At 43.9% G+C, this 22,629-nt stretch overlaps 1 pseudogene; it reads left to right on the top strand.

The window, feature by feature from the left end:
- The first annotated feature begins 4,617 nt into the window (after positions 1-4,617).
- On the top strand, positions 4,618-6,582 carry LOC147448694 (putative inorganic phosphate transporter 1-3; annotated as a pseudogene).
- The last annotated feature ends 16,047 nt before the right edge of the window (positions 6,583-22,629 follow it).

Below are 22,629 nucleotides of genomic sequence, written 5' to 3'. Positions count from 1 at the left end.
TGTGAGCATGAAGCGCTCTCCTCTACCTCCTGCCAAAAGCACCTGACTGTGAGCCTGTCTGTACAAAGCCGACACCCCTCTGATCCAAGCATCTGTAAAGCCCATCCTGCGAAGCGTGCCCTCTAGAAAGTCCCAATCAACTCTGTCGTATGCCTTCTCAAAATCGAGAAGAAGAATCACAAGGTCCTTCCCACGGAGACGTGCCAGGGCAGAAGCCTCCCAGAAAGTGAAGATGTTGTCAAGGATACTGCGTTCCTTGACAAAACCTGTCTGACTCCCATGTATAAGGCTCTCCAAAAGTGGCTGAATCCTCAAACTCAGAGCCTTGGCAAGAATTTTGTAGGCTGAGTTGAGGATGATGATGGGGCGCCACTGTCGAATCTCATCCAAGGAGCCACCCTCCTTTGGAATGAGGTAAATCAGGCCCTCACTCATGCTATCCGGCATCACTCCTGTGTGCAGAATGTACTGAAAGGCACTACAAAGATCTGGGCCAAGCAAGTCCCAGTACTCCAAGAAGAAACTGGGAGTCAGCCCATCCTCACGTGGACAACTACCACGAGGAAGGGCCCTAAGAGCCGTGTGCAGCTCCTCAAGCTGAAGAGGTATCTCCAGCCTCTGGCGCATCTCCTCAGTCACAAGACAAGGCATCTGCGCCCAAACCTGCTCCCTGCATGCATCCTGTCTCTCTGACTGGGGCTCAGCCGTCAGTAGCTCACGGTAAAAGTCAGTAGCAACTGCACGCATATCGTCAGGCTCACAAGCAACTGACCCATCGGGTCTCCTCAGCTGAGTGACCTTGGCATGCGAGTGCCGAGGTCCTACTGTCTCAAAAAAGGCACCTGTCACTTTGTCACCTACCTGAGTCCACTGAGATGCCTGTCGGTGAAAGGCAAACTCATGGCGCCTCTCCTCTGTGCGAACAAGCTCCTGTCGAGCCTGCTGTAACTGCTCCTCCAACCATGGACTGTCTGGATGCTGCTCCTGCATCCTCTGTAGTGAAGCAATGCCTCGTCTGAGACGCTGCTCCTCCTCTCTCGCTGCGGCCCGTCGAGCCAAAGACTCCTGGAGAAAAAAGTGGCTAAGTTGAGCTAGGCCTAAGGCCACTCTATCTGCCGGTAGAGCCTGGCTGTCCATGCCCTCTGTCCAAAGAGCCTCTACCCTCTCTCTGAGTGCTCTGTCCAACAAGACCCGCTCTGGGATGCGAAGCATCGTGCTCCCACTCCTCTGCCTGTCTGCCACTGTGAGGATCACTGGTGCATGGTCCGAGAAGGATGTCCCTGCCAGGATGCCCACTGATCCCCCCAAGTCACTGAAGTGGTCACTAGTGTAGAAGCGATCTATCCGCGATAGATTCACTCCTCCCACTCTGCGGTCTGATCTAGAGAAGGCAAGACTCTCTGGAGGCCTCACAAAGCCAGAATGCTGCCATGTATCCGAGACCCTCAAGGTCATACACAACCTCTCCCAAGCTGCTAACTCGACTCCATGCACAGTAGCATGGCTGCCTCCGATCCTATCAGAAGGGTCCTCCAACATGTTGAAGTCCCCTCCTACACACCAATGGTCAACCTGTGGCAAAGACTCAACAATCTGTGACCAAAACTCTGCACGAGCACTCGCCACATTGGGCGCATAGATGTTCAGGAAGCCCACAAGGCCACCCTGAACCTGCAAAGTAATCCACTGAGCCCGGCCTGGCACAATAATCCCTCTGCCCACAATGGCCTGCTGCAATGACTCCGCAATAGTCATACATACCCCACCCTGGATGCCTCCAGGTCCAAGAGCAGTTGACCAAAAGGAATCATAACGTCCACGCAAAATCTGACCACAGCGCCGGATGCGGCTCTCAGACAAATGGTGCTCCTGGAGCATAGGGAGATCAATCTCTCCTCCCACAAGGCAACGCTGAAGCTCCTGTTGCAATCGACCCCGCTGTCGCAGAAACTGGGGCCCACCTAATCCCTGCACGTTCCATGAGACGATCCTCATGGGGAGTGAGAGAGAATAGATGCAGCAGCAGCAGCAAGACGGGCTATCTTCGAGGCAGGCTTGGATGGGGAGTAATCCGCATCCGAGCGTCCTCTAGATAGGCGAGCTTGTAGTGAGTGCCTGGCCCAAGCCCAAGCAGAGCGAGCCGTGCGTAAAGCAACCTCCTCTGTCCAAGAGTCCTCATGAATGTATACATAGCAAGGCAAACACTGCGTATCAGCAAAAAAGTACACCACAATGTGCCTACATCCTGCTGAGTCTGGGGGTGTCACCGCAAACGTGGCCAGTGGCCACAAAGTCTGCAGCAAATCTGTAACTCCAAGTTCTCCCATGTGGTGAGAGAACTCGAGAACCTGTGTATGCAACCATCCCACCACTGAGTCGAGGGACCACTCTGTCTCGGTCCTACCGCAGAGAGGAAAGGAGAAACCAATTGCTGAGTCCAAGGCCTCTGTCCCCCTAGCGGCGAGGAACAGAGCGTGGACCCTGAAGCAGGCTGCCTCGTGGTCTGCTGCGGAATCGCCGAGAAAGCGAGTGAATCCGTAATCGAAGAAGTCCCAGCGGCGTCGGAGGTCAATGCTCGTCAGACCACGAGGGATAGCTGCAAGGGAAGATGTCTGAATCTGCAAAGGGGGCCGCAAGAAGGGCTGACCCTCTCTCGCTGGGCGACTCGTGGCAAAAGCGCTGCCAAGAGATCTCCTAGCCGCCGGCGAGGGACCAGTCTCCTGAGTCGACTGTGGGACTGAAGCAGGAGGAGGGGGAGAAGGAGCTCGGGGGGGCGGAGGAGAAGAGAAGCGGGGCGGGACGACAGAGACAGGGGGGCGAGGTGGGGAGTGGGCGGGAGCAAAGGGCGGGGGAGGGGATGAGGAGGAAGAGGGGAAATCTGAAGGTGGAGGGGCTGGCGAGGGTGAAACGGAAGAGAAGGCTGGCGTAGGAGGCTCCTCCTGCTCAAGAGGACCAAAGCGGTTCCCCGTGGGAACCCATTGTTGCTGAGTAGGCACCTGAGGGCCACTCTGAGTGCCAGGCTGTCGCTGTGGCCCCTGGCGTCGACGGCCACGGGCCTGCTGCCATCCCTCCTCCGCTGGAGCCCCAGGCTCGGAGGGTGGCTCAGAATCTGTGTGCTGTGTCGTTGGCTGAGGCTGCGGCCCAGCCTTGGCAGGCTGGGGCTGAGGCTGAGGTGCAGGTCGTGGTCTCCTCCGTGGACAGGCCTTCGCTAGGTGGCCCATCTGTCTGCAAATGAAGCACTGGTTCGGGAGACCCGAGTACTCCACACTCTGCCTAAACCAACCCCCACTCACCCGAGGCAAAAGGATGACCTTCGGGAGCGTGTGGGTATCTCTGACCAAAACTCGAACTGAAGGGATGCCGGCCGCCTTGGCAGCTACTGATGCTGCCGTACGAGGTGTCTCCAAAACAGTGCCGATGGCGGAGCCAATCCTGGAGAGCAGTGGAAGGTACTCCCTCCGTAAACCCGGAAAGCAGACTGAGATGGGGATGTCTGCCTCCTCTACGAGCACATCCGATGTCGGGTCAAAACCGTGTCGCCACTGTCGAAAGTGGGCGCGTGATGCTCGGATAGCAAGTGGACTCATAGCTATGACCTTGGAGGCCATCTCGGAAGTCTCGAACTTGATTTGGTAGTACCCCCGTCCGAGAATCTGGACATCCAAAATCTTGCCCACCTCTGCGAGAAGGCGGGCCTGGAGAAGGTCACACAGCTCTCCTCTGCTTGGTCGGGTGCCGGGAATCTTGCAAATGACCGAGGTCGCCTGCAGACGCTCTACCTCATCGGCTAGGCTCGCTTGCTCTGTCGGTGAGAGAGCAAGTCGAATGGTGGGCTCAGCGGTGTCGGGCGAGGGGGCTTCGGAGGAATCCCTCTGAGGTGGAGCATGAGCCTCCATTAGTGTCTGCTGCTCTGAAGGAGAAGGGCGGACGAGAAGGCCAACGCTTGAGAGCTCGGCAAGGAGAAACCAACTGAGAATCCACTGCTAGGCAATTCAAACGAGGCCTTCGGAGGAGGGGGGGGAGGGGGGGGGGGGCGGGGGGCATGGGGATAAGGGGCTGGAGCGGCGAGGCAGCGGGCAGCGAACAACAGGGGGGGGCAGCGGGCGGGGCTGCACTCTGGCTGGGCTGCGCGCAGGCTGGGTGTAAGCTCAGCAGCGCGCGAGGACAGACAGCGTGCAGGCAGGGGCAGCACGCAACAGGGGCAGCGCGAGGGCGAGGGCGAAGGGGGGGCTATGGCGCGGGGGAGCAGGAGCAGGGGGGGGGGGGGGGGGAAGGGGAACGCGCAGGAGCAGCAGCGAGCCCAACAGGTCTTTTTGTTGCATTTCAATATAATTGATTGCATTGTTATATGATCATGGTGTATCGCATTAGCTTGTAAATTATAGGTTATCATCATGTTAATGATAAATATGTAGTCGTTTATTAGTTACTTTTTTATAGATTTATGACTTTGTGAATAACACATATTTGATGTAGGTACTCCATATATCATGGTCGGTAAAGTCACAAAACATGGCGCCAATTTGTAGAGAAATTCATGTGCGTGATTTTTTTTTTTTTTTTTGTGTGTGTGTGTGAGAGAGAGAGAGAGGGAGAGAGAAGGGGGGGAGAGCACCCATGGGTTCAGAAGAAATGAATGTATAATTTTTTTTGGGTCAATGCACATTCAGTATTGCTTTATTAGTTAGTCACTCTGATCCCGGCCCTGACAACATTTTGTTGTGGCCGTCTTTGTTACCATAGCATTTGACACATCCCATAAATGGCATGTAATCATTGGATGCCAAGCATTTGTCTCTGCCTGATTCAAATGTGACTGCACATAGTAGTGCTTCATAAGCCCAGAAAAGAGCATTTATTTGGCACATCTCTTGCCTTGAAGGCTTGGAGCCTCATTGTCACTGCACGCAGTATTTCATTGAGCATCGCTATGGTGCATATTGTCATTGATGATAGCAGTCCACATCTCCAGGTCCTATCCACTTTGGATAGAGCCAAGACCCAGTGTTATCACTTTACTGCCATTGTTATTGCAGGCTAGGGCTTCTTCACAGATGCCTAAGACCTCTTCTGCATCTCGACGGTCTCAAGGCTTCTCGGTTGCCTCTACTACTATGACCCCACCACCAACCACCCCGGAACCCTGCCACCTAAGGTGTTGGCCACTGTAAATGGTGTCGCTCTTTGCGGAACTTTAGCTGGGCAACTATTTTTTGGCTGGCTAGGAGACAAAATGGGCAGGAAAAAGGTTTATGGTGCCACACTGAAAATCATGGACATATGTTCCATAGCCTCTGGGCTCTCGTTCGGCCGCACAGCGAAGTCAGTCATGACAACCCTCTGTTTTTCCGCTTCTGGTTGGGATTTGGGATTAGTGGTGACTACCCTCTCTCTGCCACCATCATGGCAGAGTATGCCAACCAGCGTACTTGTGGAAGCTTCATTGCTGCCGTGTTTACAATACAGGGCACGGGCATTGTTGCCGGTCCCCCAGTCTCGATTATCATCTCAGCAATATTCAACAGGGCATTCCCTCATCCATCATTCGATGAAGACCCCATAGCCTCTACTCCTCAGGAAGCAGACATTGTCTGGAGGCTTGTATTCATGTTGGGTGCCATTCCTGCTGTGGTTACGTATTACTGGAGAATGAAGATGCCGGAGATGGCATGTTACACAGCTCTCGTGGAAGAAAATGCGCAGCAGGCGGCAATGGATATGACCAAGGTGCTGACTGTTGAGTTTGTGGTGGAGCAAGCCAAAGTGGACAAGTTACGGGTGGTTGACAATTACACCCTTTTCTCTAGGGGCTTTGCAAGGAGGCATGGCCGGCATTTGTTGGGCACAACAAGCACATGGTTTCTGCTTGACATTGCCTTTTATAGCCAAAATCTCTTCCAAAAGGATACCTTTACAAGAGTGAAGTGGCTACCCGCAGCAGGAACCATGACTGCTCTTTAGGACAAGCCATGCACAGGCGCTCATTGCGCTTGCTCTACGTTGCCGGGTTATTGGTTTACGGTCCTCACCATTGACCGGATAGGCAGACGCCCGATCCAGCTCATGGGTTTTGCCACGATGACTGCCTTCATGTTTGCATTGTCCATTCCCTACTACACTTTGACGGAGGGTCATTACCTGCCGTTCATTGTGCTTTATGCATTTACCTTCTTTTTTGCTAATTTCGGTCCGAACACCACCACCTTCATAATACCAGTCGAGCTCTTTCCGGCACGACTTAGGTCGACATGTCATGGGATTTCAGCAGCAGCCGGGAAGTTCTTATATGCTGCACAAAGTAGCAAAGAAGGGGATCAAGGGGATCAAGAGGTTGGTTACCCAACGGGCTTGGGAGTAAGAACGACCCTTATCTTACTTGTCTTCATCAATGGCCTAGGCTTTCTTTGCACTTTCCTCGTGCCTAAGACCAAGGGCCTTTCCTTGGAAGTTCTCTCTGGGGAAAACAATGTGGAGCTTGTCACTGAAGATTGTCCGGACTCACAGCAGCCTGAAATTAGCATTAGGCGCTCTTAGAACAAGCCTTCTTCTGTTGATGTTGATGAGGACCAAGCCATTCTCTGATTTCTTAATGTCAATCACTTGATTCCATAGGAAGTACAAAACTTTTAATTAGTAAACTTTGAGTATAAGATTAAGGCCTTGTTGCTAAATGGACTATTTTCTTATTTTTTGAGTAATTTTTATTTAATGAAATTACGATATTTAATGTATACACTTAATTGTTAAAGTTAGGAATTGTAGATCTATTGGATTTAGTAAAAGCTATCAGGAACGAATAAATCAGATGTGTCATATGGTGGGTGACATTAAGCATCGTGAAGCAATTGCTCCGTAAGTTCGGTGGGACAGACTCGCAAATGGATATTCCCGATGCGTCACATGATGGGTGACGGGAGCATTGGATAGGAAATATCCCATTGGTCTGGAAGTAAATCCGAACTAAGTAAAGGAATTAAGCGCAAAGGTGCAATCACAAGAATAAATATGGGTTTCGAGAAGCTTTTTCTAAAAAGCAAGATATTTTTAAGTGCTTTTTGGAAAAGGAGATGCTTTGCCGCGAGAAATTTCATGTCTGCATTGCTATTGTGCATGAGGTTGCATCCAGGGACGCTTGGGGAGTGTTGTGTAGCATGAGTTTTCAACTCACAGAGTTTTGGTTTGAGTTATTAAACAGGTTCACGCTTTTTAAAAACTGATCAAACGTTCATCAAAATAAAGCATAACAAATAGGTAGTATCCCCCAATCTGCTAAAACAGCCAGCGAACTCTCTCTCTTTTCTCTTATAAGCTATTGCCAGTCCTCTCTCTCTCTCTCTCTCTCTCTCTCATGTCAGCTATTCCAAGGCCACATCCATCTGTTATTGTTACATAAGTTTTGATTGGCTATTTATATAACCGCCCTCCAGACCCTATAAAAGCAATTCTAGGGCTATCAAGTGCAACGAAATTGGAATGGTAACAAGATCTAGACTTTACACTTTTACAAATCTTTACTTTTGCCCTTGCTTGAATGTGTGCTATTTCGCACGAATGGTGGCTCCTTCTATTTCCTTGTAGAGAGACAATGAGAGAGAGAGGTAGAGATGTGTAGAGAGAGTAAGAGAGAAAGAAAAGGAGAACACCCGATGGGGTCTCAAGCAACCCTGTTAAGGACCCCCCACACCGTAGCCGATGTGCTTTTGATTGTGTAAATGGAATATACACACATGCAATACCTCAATGCACACTCTATTCACTCGAATGGGGAATGTCTTCGGGGTAACTCTTCAGGATGAAGCACCTTCAGGTTGATGTGATGCACCTTTGCATCCGTTTCAATGAGATGTTGCTAATGGCCACCAAGGGATAGAGCTGGGGATGATTTGCGCTCCTGATGTGACAGGAATCAAGGGCTGAAAGCTAGCTGCAAAAATGCAAATCTGGTTGAAAAAACACAGCAAATCCGTCGCGCAAATGCCAGGTGCAACGAAAGTGTTTAATGATTTATCTCGGATCTAGTACTCGCACAAGGTTATTTTACTTCACTTGAAACGAGAAATTGAACTGAAGACAATAAAGGGGGGGGGGAGAGAGAGAGAGAGAGAGAGAGAGAGAGAGAGAGAGAGAGAGAGAGAGAGACGCCATCAAGTAGAAGATATCAATTAGAGAATCATTAGGGTTTTGGTTTTCAGTCGTAGCCTTGCAGTACCAAGCATCTACATCAAGTACCCATCAACATCTCAGCATCTAGAATCATTGTAATAGCATTTGTGCAAGTCAATAAAGAAAATAAAGAGAGGAAGGGGGCCCTTGAAGGTGGTTGGGACCTGACATGCAGTGTCTTCTCATAAGGCTGAAAACTGATGATGCTGATGTTGAAAAACGCTAGCATTTGTGGGTTGAAGACTCTGGTCTGTTGTGGTTAAAAACGTTGGCTGAATGGGTGGAAAACGATGGCGATGATGAGGCTTTTAAAATTTTGGATGGATGATGATTGAAACGTTGAAGTGCTGTTGATAATGCTAGGAACTACTGGTACTTGTGCTACGATACTGCTTCTGGTACTTGTTCTTTCTTGAAGCGTGACCTCCCAGGGTCACCTATATAGGAAAACCATGTTAGTTGAGCAGTATGACTTACTCAAAGTTCAAGAGCCAATGGAACATAAGATCCGAGAACACTTAGATAGAGGTGTCAATCCATGAGTTAATATCATTTATTTTCCTCAATGCAAGCATAACATTTGGACCACAATTACTATTTAAGCGCCCAAAAGGTGACAGATGAGATGAATTTTTTTCAGGATATAGTATGACTTGCTCAAAGTTCAAGACCCAATGGAACATAAGATCCGAGAACACCTAGAAAGAGGTGTCAACCCATGAGTTAATATCATTTATTTTCCTCAATGCAAGCATAACATTTGGACCAATTACTATTTGAGCGGCCAAAAGGTGACAGACGAGATGAATTTCCTTTAGGAAAGTAATGTTTTATGTTTCATGAAGTCTATTTAAAAATAGATAACCTTAACAATTTTTACAGAGCCCAACATTTTAGAGAGAGAGAGAGAGAGAGGTTTCGTAACTATTTTCTGCTAGCATGTACAATGTGACATGTTTTTGAAAAATGATATGGGATAACTTAAGCAATTTGGTGACCGATTTTTCTAAATTCATGCTTCATTTCTATTAAGCTAACACCCTTTGTGTATGCACATGAATTACTTTATTGTTTGTCCACTTTTAAAGCGCTTAGGCTTGAATTGGAGAGTTGGACGTACTTAAGTTGCTTAGGTTGGATGCATAAGAATATGGCTCAAAACACACCTAGAGGAGAGAGGCTAGGATAAAAACCCAAGTAGCGAATGTCTTATGCCCATTTGAAGTCTTTTGTTGCACCCAATATTCTAGACAAACAATTTATAGAGTCTTGTATCTTTGAATACATGCATTTGGTGCTCTTACTTGTTTTCTATCCCATCCATTGTACCACATTGATTGATGTCTAGGAGAACATGTAGACTTGGTAGTAGGGAGATAAGATCTCTTAGCTCATGCCACAAGTTTACACCAAGGTCAAGCCCAATGTAAAGTGAAAACATTGCAGATTGAGACTAGAGTTCTAGATTTTGTGCAAAATATGAATAGTTTTTGTTGTGTGAAAATGCAAAAAAAGAAGCCCTAAGGTCTTCATTTGAAAGTATATTTTACCCCAAGGACTAAGAGAAGTGTAAAACTCCAAAAATTGGGCCAAAAGTGGTCGAAGTTGCTTGCTCTAAAAATTGGTGGCCCATTCTATCAGGGAAAATAAGAAGCTTTAATTTTTTTTGAAGTTATGGGGGTGATTTATAGGTCCATGCAATCCAAAATATCAACTTAAATCCTAATTTGAAATTTGTTGTTCCATGGACAAGAGAGCAAATTGTCAATCCATGCAACAAACTACTAGTTTTCATAGTTGCAAAAATGTAAAGAAGTGTTTTGAGATTTTAGAAGCTCATTGTGCTGTTGCATTTTTGACACAATGTCAATGATTGCAATTTCCAAAAAGTATCTAAACTTACAAGGTTCTTTATGTCAAATTTTTTCAATTGATTGTCATTGACATTAACTAGAATCTCCTCATCACATGACTTCTCGTGTGAGAATGAATCCATCAACATAAATGACACTAAAATCTCTCAATTTACATGCTTCGCAAGTATAGAATGGTCTTGCTTGAATTTTACCTTCTTCTAAGGAGTTTTTTTTCATTTTACACTATGTTGTAAGATCCAACTTCAAACTATACACTGGCTTCTTTAATCTACACATGTGATCTACAAATTCTAAATGCTCATAATCTACATTGCATATATTTGATTGAATAATGAAAAAGGATTGCATAATTAAAAAATATACGTGTATTTTTGAATTATATGCAAAAAAATGAATAAATTACTAGTTAGTCAATCGATATGCTTATTAGTAGAGAAATTTATCAATTGATAACATATCGATTGGTAACTTTATTGATCAATAAGCCTATTGGTTGGTTTATATAATCATGAAAACGTCAATCAATTATGCTATCGATCAATACTACATAGCTCTCTCTTTCTCTCTCTCTCTCTCTCTCTCTCTCTCTCTCTCTCTCTCTCTCTCTATTGTCACTTACATATATCTACATTAGGAAGAGAATGGAGTCTAGCAGGGCCTCCTTATTTGGCAATTTAAGGGAGTCAAACCTTTAGTATTAAGAAAGCAATCAAAGGATAGCTTTGTAATTCAAACATGCACAACGACTACTTTATTTGAATTCAAATTTCCCCCCAAAATGAAATTTAAAATCTAGCAGGTAAAAGTATATCATGTAACATATCTATGGAAAGAGCTCGTTGTGTAGATTCTAGATCTAGAATCTCCTCTAAGATCGGAGATCATATGTAGGAGTTATGGAAGTCCGAAAATCATAAAGTTTTCCACTTGCTTTTTGGGGGGGAAAGTACATCCTTTGACCACTCTTACACCTCTCTTACACACCCACCATTATTGCACACATGGCATGCATCTATTCGTCAAAATGCTAATCACCTCCATAATCTCATGGCAAATAAAGAGGCCCTCCTAGACCCCATCGTCTTCCTAATGCTTATAGTCACACACACTGTCTCTAGATTGCGATCACACATCCTCTCTCTAGTTACATATAGGTAGTTAATTATAATTAAACTATAACAATATAGATTTTGTATATGTTTTGGGTTACAATGGAGAAGCTAGAGTTAGTAGATACGGGCCGGTTTCGACGAGGGAAAGCGATGAATCTGAAAATGCTTGGCTGGTTTAGGATCTTGGAGCAAAAGGCCAAGCTTGCAGATGCAATGCAAAAGTGTTGGGCTGAATTCTAACACTTGTACATTTGGTCCACAAGTCAAGATTGCAGATTAAGGAATCTAATCAAGATGTTACTTGTTGAAGCTTGGACCAAGAATGACACAAATTAGTACAATCAAGAGCTTGTGGAAGCCTCTAGGCTCACACATACATTGCAATGTTTAATTCATGCTCTCCAACAAGGTAAATTGTCTTGGAGAAAATGAGAAAAACAAAAAAGAATGCACACATAATCAAGCAAGTCTAATGAAGAAGCATAAGAAATTGTGTAGAATCTAGAACTCGATTCCAATTAATGCTAATCACTTGATAAGGGAAGTGGCCATGTAGGCATAACCAAATCTAAAGAGAGACATAATCAAGCTTGAACTTAATTAGCCAACTCCTAAAGAGTTATGAATCAATTTAGTGTTGTGTGTGTGTGTGTGTGTGTGTGTGTGTGTGAGAGAGAGAGAGAGAGAGAGAGAGAGAGAGAGAGAGCACTATATCTAGTATAGGGATCTAGCCAATGTAATTAAGAGATGCTTATTACATGTAAGCTCTGATACCACATGTAATTCCTATGGCGGATAGACCAACAAGGCATTCATCATAGTGAGAGATTCATAAGAATAAGGAGTGAGTAGATTAGAGAGAATGTACTCAATGAAATGAAATGAAACTTACTTGATTGATTAAAATGAGAGAGAATTACAAGGTAAGCATAGTGGCCTTGTATAGGCTCAATGATGGAAAGTGGAAATTTAGGCAAGAGGCATATGCACCACAAATGGAAAGGGACACACATCATGTGGCTATATAGTGCAACATGTTGCATGGCATGATAAACATGTTCTAGGGATTTCTATGTAGGAGATTGTATCCATGCACATAGGGGTGCATGTTAGTATGTGCGGCTTTAGGGATTTGGTCATATATTGAGTGTAACTTAAAGGCTTAGCCCAACGAATTGGTCAAATGGATTTAATTTAAGTACTTTATGTCTACTTAAAATTACACACATTATTAATGCTCCAAGTAACTTTTAGGTTCCCAAGGCTTTCATCCCAGACTTTCTCACCCTAAAAAGAGGGTTATATTTACCACCTGTTCACAACCCATAAAATGTGTCAACAAACAACATATGCGTAGTTTCGGGCGGGTGTCTCCATTTTTCAAAACTGTTCATGGCATTCACGCAAGAAGGTCGCATGCAAAAATTGAGCACACAAGCACATAAATATGTTGTGCAATGCAATGTGGGCGTCACCATTTTTGAAACTATTCATGGCATTCATGCAAGAACGTGGCATGCAAAAATTAAGGACACAAGATGCTATGCAATGCAACATCAGATTGGATGATCCCTGTTCATAAGCCTATGACTAGAGGACATTCTCACACAAGTATACAATGGTACTAGACCCAACAAAAAGTTTGTGCAAAAGGCATTTTTGGGCATGTGCATGAGAACACAAGTCCAAGAAAAAATCCAAGTCCAGCATTGCGCGCATAAAATCAAAGTTCAAGACCCAATGGAACATTAGATTCGAGAACACTTAGAAAGAGGTGTCAACCCATGAGTTAATAATGATTTATTTTCCTCAATGCAAGAATAATATTTGGACCATAATTACTATTTAAGCGGCCAGAAGGTGACAAGTGAGATGAAATTTTCTTCAAGAAAGTAATGTTTTATGTTTCATGAAGTCTATTTTGAAATAGAGAATCCTAACAATTTTTACAGAGTGTAAGATAGGGGTGACTAGAGCCTGAGAGTCCACCTCCCAACCACCCTTTATATAGGCATGCCCTTGGCCCTTTGCCCTAGTTGGATTCCCCATTCCACACCGCCTAGCCTGGCCCTGCCTTGTCTAGTCCGGCCTTGCCGGTGTCCTGACATTACTCCCCCCTTAAGAAAATTTTTTGTCCTCGAAAACAAAAGTGGTAAACTTCTTCTTAAGAACACTAATGTTTTCCCAAGTGGCACCTTCTTCAGGTCGGTCTTTCCATTTGATTAAGGCTTGTTGTCATACGCGATGACATGTACGCAACTCATGATAATCAAGAACACATTCAGGTTCATGCGGTAAGGTAGGAGGTTCAATGTAATCAACCAAAACTTGTTGGTCAATGACATTGTCATCCCCATGTAACCGCTTTCGTAGACGGCTTACATGAAACACCGGATGAATGCGAGAATGTGAAGGTAGTAATAGTTTGTAGGCACGATCACCTATTCGCTTGAGTATTTGAAAAGCCCACAATATCGGGGAGATAATTTAGGCGTCGGTCCAGTTTTCAGACTTTCTGAATGTTCTGGCACACGTAAAAATACTTCCTCCCCTTCTTCGAAGGTAACTTGCCGACGTTTCTCATCAACGTATTTCTTATACCGATCCTGTGGTTGCCGGACATTCTAGCGAGCAAGTTTCAGCATATCCATATGGTCTTGAAGAAAATCCTTAACCTGTTGGAGTTTTTCGGTTGCCAACCCCACCGTAATTGGTGACCTAGGTTGAAACCCGTACATTAGCATGAAAGGACTAAAACCTGTTGTGACATGCTTAGCACTGTTGTAGGCAAACTCGAGAATAGGTAAGTATTCTTCCCAGTCTAACTATTTTTTGCTGACGTATGCTCTTAGCATATCCTCTAGCACCTGGTTAACCCGTTCCGGTTGACCATCCGTTTCTGGATGATCAGATGTAATGAGGTTTAGTTGTGTACCCAATCATTTAAATACAGGTCTCCAAAAGTGGTTGTTAAACTTGGGATCACGGTCACTAACAATGTTACTTGGCAAACCATACAATTTGTATAGATTGTCCACAAATAACTTGGCTAGTTCTGGTGTCTTAACCGGTGATTTGGTCGGAATAAACTTACATAGTTTAGTCAACCTGTCTACGACCACCCATACTGAGTCATGACCTCGTATAGTGGTTGACAAACCTACAATAAAATCCATAGAGATACTCTCCCATTTTCCATTGGGAATATCCAAAGGATGTAAGAGTCCTCCTGCTTTCAGGCGCTCTGCCTTGTTAACTTGACATTTTTGGCAGTGCAAGACATAAGCTTGAACAAAGCCATGTATACCTGGCCAGTAAAACTGTCGTCGTACGAGAGCATAAGTTTTTCTAATCCCCGGGTGCCCTGCACTTGGACTATCATGACATTCATAAATAATTTGGCGCAGAATGTCCGTGTCCGTCGGTACACAAACTCTCCCCTTGTGGAGTAGGTACCCAGTGTCGATGGTAAAATGCTTCCATCGTTGTAGTTCATCACTTGATAAAGGAGAACTAGGTGTGGAGGTTAATTGTACACTACCGTCATTGGAGTGAGAAGGATCCCTCTTTTGAACATGGCTCCACACTTTGGAATATGCTTCATCATGCTCATATTTGCCCTTGAGAGAATCTAAAAATTCACTACGAAGTTCCGTGAACAAGAACAAATTGATCTCTGGCATTCTACTTAGAGCGTTTGCCACTACATTGTATCGGCCTTTGCGATACCTTAGCTTGGTGTCATATTCCTGAAGGATCTCGGCCCACGTGGCTTTTCGACCCTTTAAATCTGTTTGTTGTGTAAACCATTTGATGCTTTCATGGTCAAACACAATCTCAAACTGAGCACCATACAGATAATGTCGCCATGTCTTTAAGGCAAACACTATTGCATAGAGTTTGCGTTCGTAAGTAGAATAGTTCTGCTGAGCTGCATCAAGCTTCTTACTTTCAAATGCAATCGGCCGTCCATCTTGTAACAGGACTGCTCCAGTAGCACAATCATTGGCATCCGTTTCCAAAACGAATGGTTTCAAAGGATCTACAATAGCCAGTATAAGATTTGTAGCTAATGCATCCTTGAGCGTATCAAAACTGTGCTGTTGAGCGGATCCCCACTGAAAAGCTTTTCCTTTGCCTTTAAGTTGATCCATCATAGGAATAGCAATTTGAGCATAGTTTTTAACGCACCTTCGATAAAAACCTGCAAATCCTAAAAATATCTGTAATTCTTCCAAATTTTTAGGAGGAGGCCATTTTCTGATGGTATCCCCTTTGGATTGATCCATGTATAGGCCATGAGATGAAATAACATGCTCTAAATAATGAATTTCATCTTTTAGAAAAGCACATTTAGATTCCTTGGCATATAACTTTTTTGTACGTAACAACTCAAACACCTGCCTGAGATATTGTAAGTGCTCTTCTTCAGAAGCACTATATACTAGCATGTCATCGAGGAAAACAATGACAAATTTGCCCAAATATGGCTTCAAGACACTATCCATAAGTGTCATGAATGTGCACGCGCATTGGTTAACCCAAAGGGCATCACCAAAAACTCATAGTGTCCAAACCGTGTTCGGAATGCAGTCTTAGGTATATCGGAAAGCCGAATACGGACTTGGTGATATGCTGACCGCAAGTCAATTTTCGTAAAAATGCGAGCATGAGTTAGCTTATCAAATAACTCATCTACTCTTGGCAATGGGTATTTGTTCTTAACTGTAACCGCATTTAAGCCCCAGTAGTCTACGCACATGCGCATACTGCCGTCCTTTTTCTTCACTAAAAGGATAGGCGAAGCCCATGGTGAAGAACTGGGTTGTATAAACCCTCTGCTAAGGTAGTCAGCAAGCTGACGTTCCACCTCAGCAGCCTCTGAGTAACTCATACGGTAAGGTGGTTTACTAACAGGTTTACAACCTGCAGCCACGTCAATGCTATGTTGTACTGATAGCGTCGGCAGTAATCCTAATGGCAAATCATTAGAAAATACATTTTGAAATTCTTTTAATAATTGTTGTAATTGACTAGCAACGTTTGCTTGTTTAGAATTAGTAATTGGTGGAATAGAGGAGAGAGAAGCATGCGGCGTTGAGGAATGTTCAATAGACTCAATGTTAGAAAGAAAATGAGACAGTGAGTAACACAAGAAAACCTGATCTATTTCATTATCAGAAACGAGGTGCATAAGCTCAGCGGTACAAATCAGTGGTGATGAAGGTATATCCTTTTCTCCTCAACAACACATGTGCGCCATGGGATTCAAACATCAAGTTGTTGTGCTCATAGCTATGGTTCAGTGATGGTCCTAGGCTATGAAACCACTCCCTACCAAGAACCACATCAGCCCTTTCCATGTTCATAACCTGAAAATCCAAACAAGTAGAGTACCCTTGTACTTCCAATGGAACAACTCGGCATTGAGTATCCCATATTTCAGTATCATGTCCATTCATCAATGCTACCTTGTAGCGGTGGGTACTCGGAGTTTGAGGCAGTTTGAGCTTTTTCACCAATCCATAATTGATGACATTGTGAGTAGCACCGTCATCTACCAAGATGCGCACCTTGTGCCCTTGCAGATATTCGTGCATACGTACTAACTCATGTGGTCCAAAGGTTTGTTGCCACATGGAAGCTGTGAGACAGCATTCATGCACCACCTCAGTGTGTGTTACTTCCACTGTGGAGAATTTTGAGGAAGACTCAAAAGGCAGTAGTTGCACCGTGTGCACTGCTTTCTCCTTCCCCTGAGCAACAGATTTCCTTTTGGGACAATCCTTTTTGCCATGACCTCTCCCTAAACATTGAAAACATAACTTCTCTTTCTTGGCTTTATCAAAATCCTCAGGAGAAATAGGATCCCTTGGGTTTTTTAGATGCATCTGAATTTGCAACTAGAAATTTTCTTTTATTGTGCCCATACTGCGTGCGTGTATTACCATATATACTAGCAGGCACGTTACTATTATGTAATTGATTCTCATCAGGGTCATCATGAATATGTGCTTTCACTATGGCTTCCTCAAGTGTTTTAGGGTCTTGGGTCTTGACATACTTCTTAAGCTCAGGTGTTAAGACATTGTATGAACCCTCATACTTGTTTTGAAAGGTATCTAAGCCTTCCAACTTGAGGATAACGTCCCAATAGTGAGAGATTTATTCAAGGAGTGATGGGTATTGGCGCATGGAACATGTGTCCCAAGCCGTCCAATTCCGATCGGCCTCATTTTTTCCTTGCTAAACATTGCTTCAAAGGCTGCCCAGCTCTGTGGTATGATTTTCTTCTCCTTGAGAGACATCCACCATTTGTAGGCCTTGCCTTCCAGAGTTAAGCTCGTCTGCAAAAATCTGACTGCATCTGGAGTACGCCGTAAGGCGTGAATTCCATCCCATTTGCTAAGAAAGATGTTCACTGCATCCTTATTGTGGTCTCGGTCTTCGCCCTTAAAGACTGGTGGTTTAAAGTTCTTTAACAAGTCATCCACCTCTTTGGCAGTGAGTGTATGCAACGTGTCATTAATTGGGCCTTGCCCTTGTGTGCCAACGTGCTCATGCATGTGGGTGTCAGCAGGACTCTTAGACTGTTGATGCATTAATTGAATTACTAATGTGGAAAGTTTAGTAACATTTTCATTTAAAGCTTTACAATTGTCATCCATGACTGTCATGAAATTCTTGAATATCGAGCAACTCATAAGTATCTTCTCCTGCCATAGCGTCACGGTTACTCTCCTTGAGAGGATGCGGGCCATCATTTCTAGGATCAGGAGTAGTTTGCTCAAAATCGAATGTCATATTGATATCGAATCCATGGCTACACAGTGCGGTGAAAGAAGTACTCAGAAAATATACCTGATATTGGGAGCACTCGCAAAGTAGAGTAGCCATGCTAACTTCGTCAAAATCGATAGTAGTCCACCGTATATGGAACTCCGCAAGCTCTTGATAGTTGAATCAACTATGCTTGACGATTCCGACAAAAATTTGTACTGCTTGAAACGTCGTTGACAACTGAATCTTCCAGAAGGAAGAAATTGCAATAGATATTCTTCCAAAACTTCAACTTCGTCAAACTTTAACTTCTATCAACTTCTGTAATTCGGACAGTTTGCCTAGAATTCGGCGGCCCCTTGCCTATGCTTGTGTCGGATCTCGGCCGACCACCTTCGAACACCCTAGCTTGGGTATGGGGTGTGTGCCCGGTGGGCAGCACCCTAGCTTGAAATTTTTTGATGAATTGCCCAAGGTCAAAGGCCTTTGGGCGCCTTGTGTGTGAAAAAAAACCCCTGCACTCGGTTATGGCGACCACGGCAGTGCCGCAAGAGCGAGGGAGAGAGAGAGGTTCCCCTGCATTGCTTGTTGGGCGTCGCCACTGTGACGAAAATCCTCCCTTCCTCAGTGCGCATCCGCCGATCTAAGCCACATTGCGTATGCCAGAGGTTGAGGTCCCCTCCCTCCCGTCATAAGCGGCGCTTCTCACACAGTGGGACTTCATCGTCCCCCTTAGCAGGCGGATCTTCACGCCCTCAAAAGAGAGGATGATGCAAAAAGCTCCACGCCCTCTTGCCCAAAATAGACCATGCTTTGATACCAATGTAAGATAGGGGTGACTATAGCCTAAGAGTCCACCACCCAACCACCCTTTATATAGGCATGCCCTTGGCCCTTTGCCCTAGTTGGACTCCCCGTTCCACACCACCTAGCCCGGCCCTGCCTTGTCTAGTCCGGCCTTGCCGGTGTCCTGACACAGAGCCCAACTTTTTTTTTTTCCTGTGGGGAGAGAGAGAGACACACACAGAGAGAGAGAGAGAGAGAGAGAGAGAGAGAGAGAGAGAGAGAGAGAGAGAGAGAGAGAGAGAGAGAGAGAGAGAGAGAGAGAGAGAGAGAGAGAGAGAGAGAGAGAGAGAGAGAGAGAGAGAGAGAGAGAGAGAGAGAGAGAGAGAGAGAGGTTTTGTAACTGTTTTCTACGAGCATGTACAATGTGACATGTTTTTGAAAAATGATATGGGATAACTTAAGAAATTTGGTGACTGATTTTTCAAATCCATGCTACATTTCTATTAAGCTAACACCCTTTGTATATGCATGTGAACTACTTTATTGTTTGTCCACTTTTAGAGTGCTTAGGCTTGAATTGGAGAGTCAAGCGTACTTAAGTTGCTTAGGTCGGGTGCATAAGAATATGACTCAAAACACACGTAGAGGGGAGAGGCTAGGATAAAAACCCAGGCAGTGAATGTCCTATGCCCATTTGAAGTCTTTTGTTGCACCCAATATTCTAGACAGACAATTTGTAGAGTCTTGTATCTTTCAATACATGCACGTTAAGTACTTTATTGTTTGTCCACTTTTAGAGCGATGAGGCTTGAATTGGAGAGTCAAGCGTACTTAAGTTGCTTAGGTCGGATGCCTAAGAATATGACTCAAAACACACCTAGACGGGAGAGGCTAGGATAAAAACCGAGGTAGTGAATGTCTTATGCACATTTGAAGTCTTTTGTTGCACCCAATATTCTAGACAGACAATTTGTAGAGTCTTGTATCTTTCAATACATGCATTTGGCGCTCTTACTTGTTTTCTATCCCATCCATTGTACCACATTAATTGATTTCTAGGAGAACATGTTGACTTGGTACGAGGGCGATAAGCTCTCTTAGCTTATGCCACAAGTTTACACCAAGGTCAAGCCCAATGTAAAGTGGAACATTGCAGATTGAGACTGAAGTTCTAGATTTTGCGCAAAATATGAATAGTTTTTGATGTGTGAAAATGCAAAAAAAGAATCCCTAATGTCTTCATTTGAAAGTATATTTACCCCAAGGACTAAGAAAAGTGTAAAACTGCAAAAAATGGGCCAAAAGTGGTCGAAGTTAGTTGCTCTGAAAATTGGTGGCCCATTATATTAGGGAAAACAAGAAGCTTCATTTTTTGTAGGGTTGAAGTTATGGGGGTGATCTATAGGTTCATGCAATCCAAAAAATCAACTCAAATCCTAATTTGAAATTTTTTGTTCCATGGACAAGAGAGAAAATTGTCAATCCATGCAGCAAACTACTAGTTTTCATAGTTGCAAAAATGTAAAGAAGTGTTTTGGGATTTTAGAATCTCATTGTTCTATTGTACTTTTGAGAAAAAGTGAGGATGAGCACAGAGTGTAGTTCGTACACACGTGGAGCCTTGCCACCTTCGTGGTTTTGAGATTTGGGGATAGCAGCATCAAGTTGCCATTATCTCTACATCGCTACCTCAATGTGTTTGGTGAAAGCATGGTAAAGTGGATCCTTTACCAACCTTATGTTGCTAATGTTGTCCATTAGATGATGACACTATTTGGAGTTTCAATGTCGATGTTTGCCAAAATATTTCTCAACCATGATTCTTTACATGTCATAGCTACTCCACAAGATTCGGCCGTAGATATAGAAAAACAATAATCTCTCAATCAACATGCTTCACAATTATAGAATAGTCTTCATTAGATTGCTGAATTCAACCTTCTTCTAAGGAGTTGTTTATCATTTTACACTATGTTCTGACAGCCTACTTCAAACTATACAATGGCTTCTTTAATCTACACATGTAATCTACAAATTCTAGATGCTCATAATCTACATTGCATATATTTGATCGAATAATGAAAAAAGGATCGTATAATTCAAAAATATAAGTGTATTTTGAATTATATGCAAAAAATGAACAAATTACTAGTTAGTCAATCGATAGGCTTATCGATAGATAAATTTATCAATTGATAACATATTGATTGGTAACTTTATCGATCAATAAGCCTATTGGTTGGTTTATATAATCATGAAAATGCCAATCGATTATGCTATCAATCGATACTACATAGCTCTCTCTCTCTCTCTCTCTCTCTCTCTCTCTCTCTCTCTCTCCATTGTCACTTATAGATATCTACTTATAGTCACATACACTGTCTCTAGATTGCGATCACACATCCTCTCTCTAGTTACACGTAGGCAATTAATTACATGTATGTATGTTTGATGCATTTTTTTACGTGTCCTTACATATGGGGTGTGTAGAGACATTACTATGGCTGGTTCTAATTTGATACAGTCTCTTACTCTTACAGTAATTTAGAAAAACATAAGATGACTCACCTATTTGACTCATCGGTCCTACTTGAGGTGCGGTTTTAGGAGACCATAGATTAGCATGCACGTTGTTTGATTCACCCATGCCGTTCCTACTTTGTACAATAATTTTTAGGTTTATCATATCTCCAACATACTTTGAGCTATCAAATTACACGTTTCTCCATTAGGAAGAGAATGGGTTCTAGGAGGGCCTCTTTATTTGGTAGTTTAAGGGAGTCAAAGATCTAGTATTAAGAAAGAAATCAAAGGACAATTTTGAATTCAAATAGGCAAAATAATTAGTTTATTTGAATTCAAATTTTCCCCCCAAAATGAAATTTAAAATCTAGTGGGCAAAGCTATATCATGTAACATATCTACCAAAAGAGCTCGGCGTGTAGATTACAGATCTATAATCTCCACTCAAATCAGAGATCATATGTAGGAGTTACAAAAGGCCAAAAATCATTAAGTGTCCCCTTGTTTTCAAAGGGAAAGTGCATCTTTTGACCATTCTTATACCTCTCTTACACACCCACCATTCTTGCACACATGGCATGCACTTGTTCGTCAAAATGTTAATCGCCACCATAATCTAATGGAAAATAAAGAGGCCCTCCTAGACCTCATCCTCTTCCTAATGTCAACACTCTGATCCTCGGCATAGTCTTGCTCTTTACAAAGAGAGAAGCAACGCAATGCCTTGCTTTCAATGTAATCTTTCTAGACAGTCGAATCTATAATTACTCTTTTTCTCTAACAATGGGATTAGAAACTCTTGTGTTCGATCTTGGTGGTGGCTTAGGTAATTAAATGAGAAAGATTACATGTTGTATCATTGTTTTACTATTTGTATTTGTTTGGTTTATGCTCATAGTGATTTATTTTCAATGTAAATTTTATTTTGACTTTTGGATCCATGGTTACTTCCTTACTTTACAATGGGTTAAAAGCCTTTGCGTTTGAACCAAGTAGTATCTTAGGTACTCACAACACACCACCCTCACCCTCCCCCATCCCCTGTATGATCACCTCTTTGTCCAAATCCTTTCCCTATGTGCCCACCTCTAGCACACATCCCCATAAGCAAGCTCTTCCCTGACTACATTAAAATACATTTACTGTATGATTTCTTCAAGCAATGCTTACACAATGGCTTAGTTTGGCGACCACATATGGGGGCAACTTAATGTAGCAAGACAAAGTGTTGATGCTAAAGGCAGGGCCATGTAAGTGCTGCTATTGGAGGTGACCCAAAGTGTTGACCCGCATGTCAAGACCGTTAGAGGTGCAATAGAAGGCATAGAGGAGGGGCACAAGGGAACCAAGATGGGAATCCATTAGGAAGGGTGTGGGACGGGTGTCTA

Source organism: Adiantum capillus-veneris, chromosome 10 (genome assembly GCF_014529385.1).
Source record: "Adiantum capillus-veneris isolate H3 chromosome 10, ASM1452938v2, whole genome shotgun sequence".
Classification (NCBI taxonomy): domain Eukaryota; kingdom Viridiplantae; phylum Streptophyta; class Polypodiopsida; order Polypodiales; family Pteridaceae; genus Adiantum; species Adiantum capillus-veneris.
Note: the sequence above shows the minus strand (reverse complement) of the source record. Positions and strands in the feature narration are given on the sequence as shown.